Below are 12,785 nucleotides of genomic sequence, written 5' to 3'. Positions count from 1 at the left end.
TTATTATCCATAAAGATTCTCATACAAGGTTATGCACTCTACATTTTCCTACTTAATATATCACACATTTTTCTTGCTTCTTCATAATCCTGAGAATCACAGGAGAAGAAATATAATATTCAATCCATTCAGTGTACCATAAATTACCCACCATTCCCCGACCGACAGGTGTCCAGTGTGCCTTGTGGGTTGGATAATTCTGCAATAGACGTCTTTACACATAGGCTTTTGCCATTTTGGGAATTTTCTTTCAGGACGACTTCCCAGAAGTGTCACCGGGAGGTCAAATGGAACAAACAATTTTATGATTCTTGTTATGTGCTGCCAGCTGCTTTTCCAAGCAGCTTGTCTGCTTTGCAGTGCCCAGGAGCACGAGAGTGGGCAGGTAGAAGGCTCTCGATACAGTGCTAGGCTACCTACAGCACAGACGGTCGCTCCTGCTGAGGGGTTTTGGAGATGATCAACAAGGGGCCTTGGCAGCAGGTCTGGGGGAATAATTCAAGCTGAGCGCAGAGTGGGCAGGCTTGGAAGGGAGAAAGCAGGTGTCCAATCTAGACTGGCTCTTTCTCCAGGCTGGTGGGAGGCAGGGCTCCCTGCAGGGGCTCTAGGAGATTCACGCGAGAAAAGCAGATCACTCTAGGGAATAGGCACCTGGGCTAATTCTGATTCACTAGGTTTTTCTCAAGACAACCGAGAGCTCGCCCCTTGACCAGCTTATCCATTCATCCTACAATCTCCGAGACCCATGGGACCCTACAGGGGTATCACTCAGGAGGTACGTACTCAAACAGTCCCTTGACGGCCAGCAACAGTAGCAGATTATAACCCATAGAATAATGCAAGAATCCATGAGATCATACCAATTCAAAAGTAAAGGAATAAATGAACAAGGGGGAAGGAAAAGCTCTTCCCTGCAGGAGAAGGTGAGTTAATAAATGGAAGGGGTGACGGACTTCGAGAACCACAGCTCTGCAGTATCACCATTAGCACTGATTCAGCCTGGAGTCTCCAGTGACTGCTGGGATGACCGGTGGAAACTTGACCCCAGCTTACCAAGTGCCTCCCGATGTGCTGTGCCACCCACAACCTCACCTCCGGGGTGGAGCTGCCCAAATACATCCTCTGGATTCAACCCTGGGGCCACCCTGCAAATATCTACCCCATACTCTCCAGGACTGTCAAGTTCAGGGGAAGATAGAGGGGCTGAAGAACCATTCCAGAAAAGAATGAGCCTAAAAAGGCATGAAATTCAGCCCAACATGTGATCCTGGACTGGACCCTGGACTGAGGAAAATGACCACAAAAGGAAATACAGGATAGCTAGCAAATAGGAATATGAACTCCAGATCACTTACGAGTATTGTATTCTTACTTCATTTCCTATTAAGAATATCTCTATTCTCAGGAAATATACAAAAAATATTTAGGGGAAAGATGTGGTGTTTGTAATTTATCCCAAATAGTTTAGGAGAAAAATATCTGTCTGTCTATCTATCACTGAGGATGATAAATCCAAATGGGGAAAATATTTGTAATTGAGGAGCTTGGGTAAAGGGCGTAAAGGAGTTCTATGTACTACTTTTTCAAAGTAGTGATACTGATGGATTCTATAAGAGTATTGGTTTCAAAGAGCAAGAAATAATAATTGCTTACATGGACATAACACTTAAAGATTTCAGGATTTTTTTATACCCATTTGAACAGTGTGTGATCTAGGTCAACACTGTTTTGCAGTTGTGGAAAGGAGAGGTGAAGTGATTTGCTCAGGGGGATACAGATAATATGGGGCAGAGCTGGGTCTCTGCTAATTCTGGTTCATGATATGATGAGTCACTAGCATGGGTTACCACTGGCTCCTGCCCCCAAATCAATCTCAGTGATGCACCAAAAAGCAGAGGCAAGTTGGTGAATCCATAAAAAATAAATAAATAAATAAAACCTCGAGAACCTCTGGGTACTTGGGCTTCTGGGTAAGTGAGTAGAGGGAGGAATTATGCCCTAGAGTAGAAAAAGGGTAGATTCTGGTGATGGGATATGAGAAGGGGAGTTCTCACTGTGTGCCCTTGCCCCTCCCCCTGGGCACTGGGCAATAATGTCCTGCCCCTAACCACTGTAAGAGGTGTCAGCTTCTACATGGTTTATACTAAGAATCAGCAGACCATCGCTCCCACCATAGCAACTAGGGAAATTTATAATTATAAAGACATTTGGACAGCCATGGGAGTACAAAGGACCAGACAAATTACATTCCAGAGCAGGTAAGTTCATTGAGGAGAGCTTCTTCTAGTTTCTTAGAAGAAAACTTAGGCAGTATACTCTTTGACATCAGTCTTAGCAATATTCTTTTTGGAGCTGTCTCTTCAGGCTGGGAAATGAAAGCAAAAATAAACAAATGGGATTACCTCAAACTAAAAAGCTGTTTCACAGCAAAGGAAACCATCAACAAAATGAGAAGGCAGCCTACTGAATGGGAGAAAATATTTTCAAACAATATTCGGAGTAAGGGGTTAATATCCAAAATATACCAAGAAAACAAGAACAACGACAACAAAAACTCATACAACTCAAGATAAAAAAAAAACAACCAATTAAAAATGGGCAGAGGACATGAATAGACATTTTTCCCAGGAAAACATACAGATGGACAACAGACACATGAGAAGATACTCAACATCACTAGTCATCAGGGAAATGCAAATCAAGACCATAGGGAGATACTATCTCACATCTGTCAGAATGGCTATCATCAAAAAGACAGCAAATAATAAGTGTTGACAAGGATTTGGAGAAAAGGGAACCCTTCTGCACTATTGCTGGGAATGTAGATTGGTGCAGCCACTGTGGCAAACAGTATGGAGGATCCTCAAAAAATTAAAAATAGAACTATCATATGATCCAGCAATTTCACTTCTGGGTATTTTTCCAAAGAAAACAAAAACACTAATTTGAAAAGATATATGCACTCCAATGCTCGCTGAAGCATTATTTACAATAGCCAAGATATGGAAGCAACCTAAATGTCCATCCACAGACACAAATGGATAGAGAAGATGTGATATTTATATATAATAGAATATTACTTAGCAATAAAAAAGAATGAAATCTTGCCATTTGCAACAACATGGAAGGATCTAGAGGGTATCATGCTAAGTGAAATAAGGCAGACAGAGAAAGACAAATATGACAAGTATGATTTTATTTATATGTGTAATCTAAAAAACAAAACAAACAAAACAAAACAAAAACAGATTCATAGATAGAAGAAATGGGTGGTTGCCAGAGGGGAAGAGGGTGGGGGATTGGGTGAAGTAGGTGAAGGGGGTTTAGAGGTACAAAATTTGGGTTATAAAATACATAAATCATGGGGATGTAATATACAGAAAAAGGAATATTATCAATAATATTGTAATAACTTTGTATGGGGACAGATAGTTATTAGGCTTACTACGGTGATCATTTTATAATGTATGCAAATATCAAATCACTGTGTGATACACATGAAATTAACATAATATTGTTATATTTCAATTTTTAAAAATTCAAGAGCAGGCAGAGCCATTCCTAGGTGAGCTGCAATCACCAACCATTTACTTTCCTAAGGGTATTTTCTGAGTCTGGGTAGAGGCTAGTGTTGGGGCTTGCCTAGGCAGAGGGACTGTCCTGGGGAAAAGATAAGTTCATGAATATTTTGAAAATCATGTGGGATGGCGTGAGATATTAGAATCTAGAGGAGACCAAGAGATGTAGCTGTTTTCTCCTGCAGATTCCTTGCTGAGTATCGGGGTGCAAGAGATGGAGCAGCTGGGCTGGAAAGGCAGTAAGATCTTCACCTCGTTTGCTAGGGACACCCCCTGTCAGACTTTGTGATAGTTAATTTTACGGGTCAACTTGACTGGATCTGAAGATGCCCAGATATCTGATTAAGCATTCTTTCTGGGTGTGTCTGCCAGGGTGTTTCTGGATGAGACTGGCATTGGACTTGGTGGACTCAGTAAAGAAGATGGCCCTCCCACATGTGAAGACCCTCTCCAACACTGTGAAGGCTTAAATAGAACAAAAAGGCAGAGGAAGAAATTTGTCCCTTTTCTTTCTGCCTTGTTGCTTGAGCTGGGACATCTCCTATGAGTCAATTCCTCACAATAAATCTCCTTTTCTATCCTATTTGTTCTGTTTCTCTGGAGAACCCAGACTAACACAGGCATCATCCTTCAGACTTGGAAAACACAAATGTGGATTAATTCTAATACTGCAACCCAGTCTTGAACCAGCTCAATTTCTAATTAGGTTGAGGTGATTATTTCTATCTGGGGGCGGGGAAGGGGAATCCTCAGAGGAACAGTCATATCAACTTTAGTCTCTATTGTTTGTATATGCACAATGTCTGGTCTACAATCAAAACTTACATGAATATGAAGTATGAAAATACGAGTAATGATTGCTAAAAAGCAGTCAATAAAAGTAGATCAATAGATGATCCAGACACTGGGGTTAACACACAAAGATTTAACATTAACAAGTACAAATATGTCAACCACAATCTGGGAGAGATGCACTAAGTGGCTGAAAAGATGGAGAATTTCAAAAAAGGATTAGAATCTTTTAAAAAAGATCAACTAGACATTGTAAGTGAAAATACAGTACCTAAAATTAAACTCATTGAATAAATTTGAGAGCAGACAGGGTACAGCAGAAGACAAGATTAGTGGACTGAAAGAAAAGACTAGAAAAAACAGACCTGAATCCAAGTCAACTGGACCAACCTACTTACATTTGGAGTCTCAAAAGGAGAGAGGTGGAGGGGAGGGTGAAGCAGAAGTTGTATTTGAAGAGCTCATGGCTGAGATTTTCCAAGACTGATGTCAGACCTCAATCCACTGATTCCAGAAGCTTTGTGGAGCCCCATTCAGTCTGTGTGAGAATAGAAGCCATTCCAGGGCTAGCGGGGGTGGTGGGGTAAATCAAGGACTCTGCTACACTCTCACTGGGATGACGAACAGTTCAAAACAGGTCCTTCCAGACTTTCCAGCCACCTAGCGTTCCTTTCTCTCTGCTCAGGTGTTAGACAATCACAGCAGGGAGGCAGTTCTTGAATAAGACCAGTGCCAAGGAGGAGACATGATGTGTAACACTAGACGCTCTTCACCATGAGATGCACCCTCCTTCCACCCCACAAAATCTTCAGAAGCAGACCAAGTTCTTACATGAGCTTTATCTTCTCCCCTCAGGTACCCATTCCCATCAAAGATAGAGAAGATCTCAGGAAAGTATAATCTCCCAGCAAAAGTAATGAGACTTCTTAGGAATACAACTTCTATAAAGAGAAAGACAACAGAATGAGAAAGAAATTCATGCTAGATGAAACAGAATCAATGGAACAAGGATTCCATTTATTCCATTAAAGCAGAACAAGAAGCTTTAAAAAGGCTGTTCAATCCCTTCTAAGAAATAAGGCCAGTGGGGAGGGACTATTGGGACGATGAAAGAACAAGAAGTTATACAGAAAAAAACCAAGGAGGTAGTTTCTTATTTACTTATTTATTTTAAAAATATCAGTAGCTGAGTTAAATGTGAAAATGAATTTAGCTTGAGATTAGTAAATAAAAAGACCAGTCTTAGGAATTCTCTAAAAGAAACAATGAAGAGATGAAAAAGATTTTTCATAGTAGAAAGTCAAGCAATACAGAAGACTGAAGACGTTTTCAGACGTTAGGGTCCCAGAAGGGAGAAAACAATTAGGATGAGGGAGACAATATTTGAAAAATTATTGACCAAGAATTTCCCAGATTTGAGGAATATGTACAATCTCAATAAGCGGGGGAAAGAGCCAGCCACATCTCAACACACTACAGCGAAATTTATGGACATTAAGGAGATGAAATTATAGAACTTCCAATGAGAAAATAAACAGTAATTTTTAAAGGAACACCATTCAGATTGACACCATATTTATCAGTGACAAAACTGGATGCAGAAAGATGGTAGAGTGATAGTTTCCATATCAAAGGACCACAATCTTTAAACTCATAATTTTATACCCAGCTAAGCTATCATTTACACACTGGCAAAATAGGGATATTTTCAGACGCCTAAGGAAGTCCTCAGAAATTTTATTACACAAAGACTCTTTTGGAGACATTTTAAAAGAGCCCTATAGCAAGAAAAGAAATGAACTCTAGAATATTGGACCTCTGAGTGACGAAAGCACTTACTAAAGCAAGGACTAAGATTAAACAAACAAAAAAGTATATCTGTAATAAACTATAGTCAAAATTCTAGATGATACCCACATGCTACAGGGGAGGGGGTTGGTGTAGGAGAGTCTAGAAAAGAGATAGATACTTACTGATAAATTTAAGAACTGATAAGGAGAATAAGCGTTACTATTAAAAAGAATGAGCAGCTGGGAATCTAAATTAGTTATTATTATTGCTTATTCTTATTAATTATTGTTTCCAATCCCTCTCCCCCAACCCCAAACCCTATTACCAGTTAAGTGCTAATCGATAAGGAATTGACTTCTGTAAAGGGTTCAAAGGAATTCATCTCTGAGGAGGTCTCCAGGCTCGGAGTAAGAAGAGACTGCTTGATTAAACTGCTACAGGCGCAGCGGGCTGGTTGTGGGCTTCCTCCATCTCAAGCATTCAAGGGTTAGTTCCCCCGCTCGCTCTCATCTTCTGAAGTTTAAGTCAGCTACACCTTCCTCCTTCCTTCCGCCAGTAGCCGTGTCCTTACAACTCCGCCACCATGTTTGAGGCACGCCTGGTCCAGGGCTCCATCTTGAAGAAGGTGCTTGAGGCACTTAAGGACCTCATCAACGAGGTCTGCTGGGACATCAGCTCGAGTGGCGTGAACCTGCAGAGCATGGACTCGTCCCATGTCTCCTTGATGCAGCTCACCCTGCGCTCTGAGGGCTTCGGCAGGTACCGCTGCTACCGCAACTTGGCCATGGGCGTGAACCTCACCAGCATGTCCAAAATACTGAAATGTGCTGGCAATGAAGACATCATTACACTAAGGGCTGAAGATAACGTGGACGCCTTGGCACTAGTATTTGAAGCTCCGAATCAAGAAAAGGTTTCAGATTATGAATTGAAGTTAATGGATTTAGATTTTGGACAGCTTGGAATTCCAGAACAAGAGTACAGCTGTGTAGTAAAAATGCCTTCTGGTGAATTTGCACGTATATGCCGAGATCTCAGTCATATTGGAGATGCTGTTGTAATTTCCTGTGCAAAAGATGGAGTGAAATTTTCTGCAAGTGGAGAACTTGGAAATGGAAATATTAAGTTGTCACAAACGAGGAATGTTGATAAAGAAGAGGAAGCTGTTGCCATAGAGATGAATGAACCAGTTCAGCTAACTTTTGCACTGAGGTACCTGAACTTCTTTACAAAAGCCACTCCATTCTCTCCTACAGTAACACTCAGTATGTCTGCAGATGTACCCCTCATCGTAGAGTATAAAATTGCTGATATGGGACATTTAAAGTACTATTTGGCTCCCAAGATTGAGGATGAACAAGGAGCTTAGACATTCTTAAAATTCAACAAGGAAATAAAACTAAGCTCTTTGAGAACTGCTTCTGAGATGCCAGCACATACTTAAGTCTCTTTTGTCTTTGTACCTCTGAGTACATATGTAGATATTGTTTTCTGTAAGTAACTTTTTTTCCCTCCATTCTCTACAATTTGTTCAAAGAGTAAAGTCCAAAGTCAAATCTGGTCTTGTTAACCTAGTAATACTTTGCCTCACCTAGGAATACTCCTTATAATTTTTATAAACAAAAGAGTTTTGACTCTAAATGCAGTTTTAAGTATTGTTTTCAATTTAAATAAAAGTCATTTGAATTTCAAGCATCACAGGACACTGCCTTCATTTGGACCCTGATGGTTGCAAGTATCCTAGAAAATTCACAATTCAAGCAGCTCATGTAAATGAGCTTATTTTTTCAGTCTAGAGCAGGTTGATATGACATTAGATATAGTGATTAAAAGTATTCCAGATACAGCAGGGGACAAAGTATTTTGGGGGATTCATTTGCCAAACTTATTTTGGTGTTATGACTTGAGCTCAAGAAATGAAAAGGGGAGAGTAGAACAAATATATACTATTTTGTCATTTTTGCTGGAAGAAACTAACACTTTACAGAAGCTTAATGTACCCAAAGTTCCGTCAGCTTTGTAAGACTCGCATTGTTACAGGGCAGTGTTTCATGAGCCCAGGCAGCCTTGTAGAGGAGCCTTGGAAGTTTTAGTAGATCTGATAGGTCCCAAGAATTATGTTTATGCAAAAATAATTTCTCTAGCATAAGTAGCCTTTTGTGGGGACTTATTCCCTTAAAGGATGAAGGTGGCTTAAATTCCATGGATGTTGGAGTCAACCAAGAAAGTGAAAAAGACCCAGCAGTAACTGTGCTCCAAGCTCACAAGTTGGCATATGCTGCATATTGAGAATTCCTTTATTGTAGTCCTTTTTGCTGGTGTATTTTGTGTTTGGTAGATTAAATGACAGATTTCTGTTGTACTTGCAGTGATGATAGAACTCACTGTATCCAGTAGGTAACTATTCATTACCTTCTGTGTGCCTGGGGTTGGAGAAGGATATTGACTGCAAAGGGGCCTGATGGAAACTTTTGGAGTGATGAAAATATTTTATCTACGTTGTGATGATGGCTCCAAGACTATATGCATTTGTCAAAACTAATCCAATTGTACTTTATCATATGTAAATTATATATTCATAAAGCTTGACATTTTAAAAAGTAAAAAAAAAAAAAAAGAAGAGACTGCTTGCAGTCCCAAGAAGAGGGGCTTTGCGGGACATGGAGACCCAATTCCTATGTCCCCATGTCCCGCAAAACTGGACTGCAAGACAGTTGTTGGAGGCAGAGCCTGGCCACACCATGAGGCCCCGGGGATGCCTGGCTCAGAGCTACAGACTCATATCATGTCTTCCTGCTTGCCGGGGATACAGACAGATCTGGTCTGGTCTGAATCAGCAGATGTACCCTCTGACACGGGCTGAGATGCTAACCGGATCTGCACCATGTGAGTTTCACTGAGTATCTGGGATGTGAGTGGCTGTGACAGCTCCGTGCTACCCAGACAAATTAGGCACAGTCCGTTCCTCAGGGGACCTAACGGTTTAATGGGGGACACAGATGTGCAGACATATTTCAGACACACACAGTGGCTAAAAGTGCAGGCTTAGGTGTCAGAAAGACTCAGGGTAAAGTCCTGGACCCACCACTCATTACCTATGTAGCTTTAGGCAAACTCATTTTTATTCTTGGACCTCAGCTTCCCCACCTGTAAAATGCAGATGAAATTAGCGGTACCAAGTGAAAAGAGCTCTCCTTAGGATTTAAACTGATGCATAGAAAGTACTGAGCACAGAACTTTCATCTAAAAGATTATTATCCTGTGGCAACTTGTACATTAAAACAGCAATTCTTATTTTTATAAACAAATTTTCGTTTTTAAAAAAATTTTTTTTGTGGGGGGCACCGTGCAGCACGTGGGATCTTAGTTCCCTGACCAAGGATCGAACCTGTGCCCCCCTGCATTGGGAGTGAGGAGTCTTAACCCCTGGACCACCAGAGAAGTCTCAAAACAGTGACTCTTAAGAAAGAAGCAGCATGGGTCGTGCACAGTTTTGAGAACTCTATTCAGTCTATTGCTGTATAATTTACAAAGCCAACCAAATCTTTGCAGCAGGAGTAGCCACTTTGAATTTCAAGCATCACAGGACACTGCCTTCATTTGGACCCTGATGGTTGCAAGTATCCTAGAAAATTCACAATTCAAGCAGCTCATGTAAATGAGCTTATTTTTTCAGTCTAGAGCAGGTTGATATGACATTAGATATAGTGATTAAAAGTATTCCAGATACAGCAGGGGACAAAGTATTTCGGGGGATTCATTTGCCAAACTTATTTTGGTGTTATGACTTGAGCTCAAGAAATGAAAAGGGGAGAGTAGAACAAATATATACTATTTTGTCATTTTTGCTGGAAGAAACTAACACTTTACAGAAGCTTAATGTACCCAAAGTTCCGTCAGCTTTGTAAGACTCGCATTGTTACAGGGCAGTGTTTCATGAGCCCAGGGAGCCTTGTAGAGGAGCCTTGGAAGTTTTAGTAGATCTGATAGGTCCCAAGAATTATGTTTACGCAAAAATAATTTCTCTAGCATAAGTAGCCTTTTGTGGGGACTTATTCCCTTAAAGGATGAAGGTGGATGAAGGATGAAGAATGGAGACACAATGACAAAGACTTGTAGGGCCCCTGGGTTGGAGGAACAGGGCAATGGGAGTGGGCACCTCCAGTCCTCGGGGAAGGTGAGGAAGTGACCTGCACGATGGAGGCCAGGTTGGCCTGAGGCGTGTGCAAGAGGAGGACGAGCTTGACAGTCTGGCATGGGGAAGCACAGAGCACTTCCAAGGAGAGAGCCTTCCAGGGAAAGACGTGGCGAGCAGCGGCCCTTGGGAGAGAGCAGCCACGCCCACAGGGGGCAGGCAATGCAGATGAGGACCACGGCCCGTTCTCAAAGGATTTGGGTACCACTGGGGAAGCAGGGAGGAGGCTGGGTGTTAGCAGACAAAGGCATGGTCAGGTGTTCTGGTGCAGACTTGGGGACGGGAGACAGAACTCTGGGCAAGAAAGATGAGTGGGCTGGCCCCGAGAGTGGCCATGTGCAAGGAGGGGATGCACGATGGCCACATTCAGTGATCAGCCATGAGGGGGGAGGGGGCAGGGGGGAACAAGGGGAGTAATGCCTATGGCGTGAGGTCCCGCCCCAGCATCTCCACCTGCCTCCTAGGACGTGAGTGCCCGGTGTCCGAGAGCCTTCCTCTGGCCGATGCCAAGGTGAGGAAGCAAGGATCTGCCATCCAAGAAGCACACAGCGGGGGCTTGTTAATGCTTGCAAGTACTCCACGTTTTATTATAAAAATGCACTGAGAGCCATTTGCATAGTACTGACTTTTCATTGCTCAAAAATAGACAAGAGTAACTACCCAACAGTTGCTATAGATATGCTCTTACCAGTACTAGATTTTATTTTTAAAAATAATTGTCTTTATTGTGCTAGAAATAGTTGCTGTACATATTATATGCATTTTTAAAGTTGGCTTGCTTTGCCTTTCATGGACCCGATAAATAAAATTAATTCCATTTTTCACGATGAACTGAGTTAATTTGTTAGGCAAATAATTGAATGAATATTTCGCGTTTAATTGCCCAGAGCTCTTGGTAAGTGGCACCTCTGTCCCGCCCTGAGGGCCCCGGAGGGCAAAGTCTGAGCCATTTCCACACTGTCACTGCAGGTGTAATATCTCGAGTCCCAAGGTGGTTAACTGGGCCCACGGGGGCACACGCCCCCCGGAGAGCTCGGCGTCAGATAAGGCTGTGAGTCTTGCGTAGACGGGGGCCCTGATGTGCTCTGTCTCCCTCCTGGGACCCAGAAGCGCTTCCAGTCCTTCAGATCAGAAGTCTCAGCCTGAGAGGCTGGTGCAGCCAGGCGGGAACATGGGTGTGGGGACCCACCGGGGGAGGACTCAGGGTCCTGCAGGACCCAGGACTGGAGATGCTGGGCAACTGAAGGGCACTCGGTCCACGAGCTGCACTGTGGCCACACCTGCTGGGAATGAAGGGCTCAGTCTCGGGCCAGAGGGAGGAGGAGAATGCTGGGCCCAGCAGGACAGGGACAGAGGAAGCCCACCTCCCCCTTGAGCCCAGAAGCTGTGGGCCGCCAGGAGTGGCTGATCAGGCAGGAAGCACAGCGGGAGGTGGTGGAGGCCAGGCAGTGGAGTAGGGGCCTGCTCCACGATCCCGAGGACCGTCCCCTTCAGGGAGAGTCTGGCAGAGACTGGGGGGGGCGGGATCAGGATCACTGCACCCCCAGCCCTGGATATGGCTCTGGAAAGAGCAGTTGAGGGCCTGGCTCCGGGCTGGCCACGCAGCACTGAAGCCTGGACGTACAAGGGGCGAGGGCTCCCTGGAGGAGGTGTGGGGATCTGGTGACCATCCCTGCTGCCTGGCGGATGGAGGGAGAGTGTGCAGGAACAAGGCTGGTGTCACGAACAGCCTCACCCGTGCAGAATGGGACCAGACGATAAGGAGGAAAGTGGGGTCTTCAGTGCCAAGCCTGGCCTTGTTGACAAGTGACCCCAATAGAGCAAATACTTTCCCTCAGTGGACACACTCAGAGCGCAGCTAATCATCACGGGTCCCTTTGGGAAGAGGTACTCCCAGGCACAAACGCACAAAAAGGGCGATTTTCGAAAGCTGTTGGCTTCAGAGTGGAAGGTCTTCTCCATCCCAGGGCAGATGGACGGCAGGGAGGGGTTGGGCCCCTCTGGATGGAGCGGAGGTGCCCCCGCCAGCCCCGCGGTGCCTTCCTTCTCCTCTTTCTCTTCACTGACTTAATGGGGAGTCACTGCTTTGCTCCCTGTGGGGGTAGGGAGGTGTGTGCATGTGTATGGGGGTGTGGGAGCCACGTGCATGGGAGGGAGGGGAGCATGTAACTGCAGGAGTGCCTGGGGCACGTTCGTGGGGTGTGCGTGCCCGTGGAGGGCGTGCTTAGGGCAGTGAGAAGCAGCAGAGCTGACAATGCCTCTTGAAGACAGTGCTTCCTTCGTCTGACTCCCAGGGCGGCGGGGGGAGGCATGGGGGTGGGGACTCTACTGCTTGCTCCTCCAGGGAGACGGACAGACCTGTCGACACTGATTCTGTGAGCTGCGTCTACTCAACAGTTTCCAGGCCGAAGAGCATTTCAACCAAACTT

At 44.0% G+C, this 12,785-nt stretch overlaps 1 pseudogene; it reads left to right on the top strand.

Moving 5' to 3' along the window:
- Positions 1 to 6,744: 6,744 nt before the first annotated feature.
- On the top strand, positions 6,745 to 7,530 carry LOC136125931 (proliferating cell nuclear antigen pseudogene; annotated as a pseudogene).
- The last annotated feature ends 5,255 nt before the right edge of the window (positions 7,531 to 12,785 follow it).

The sequence above is a fragment of the Phocoena phocoena genome, chromosome 7, assembly GCF_963924675.1.
Source record: "Phocoena phocoena chromosome 7, mPhoPho1.1, whole genome shotgun sequence".
Classification (NCBI taxonomy): domain Eukaryota; kingdom Metazoa; phylum Chordata; class Mammalia; order Artiodactyla; family Phocoenidae; genus Phocoena; species Phocoena phocoena.
The sequence above is the reverse complement of the archived record's forward strand: the minus strand, read 5'-3'. Positions and strand labels throughout refer to the sequence as shown.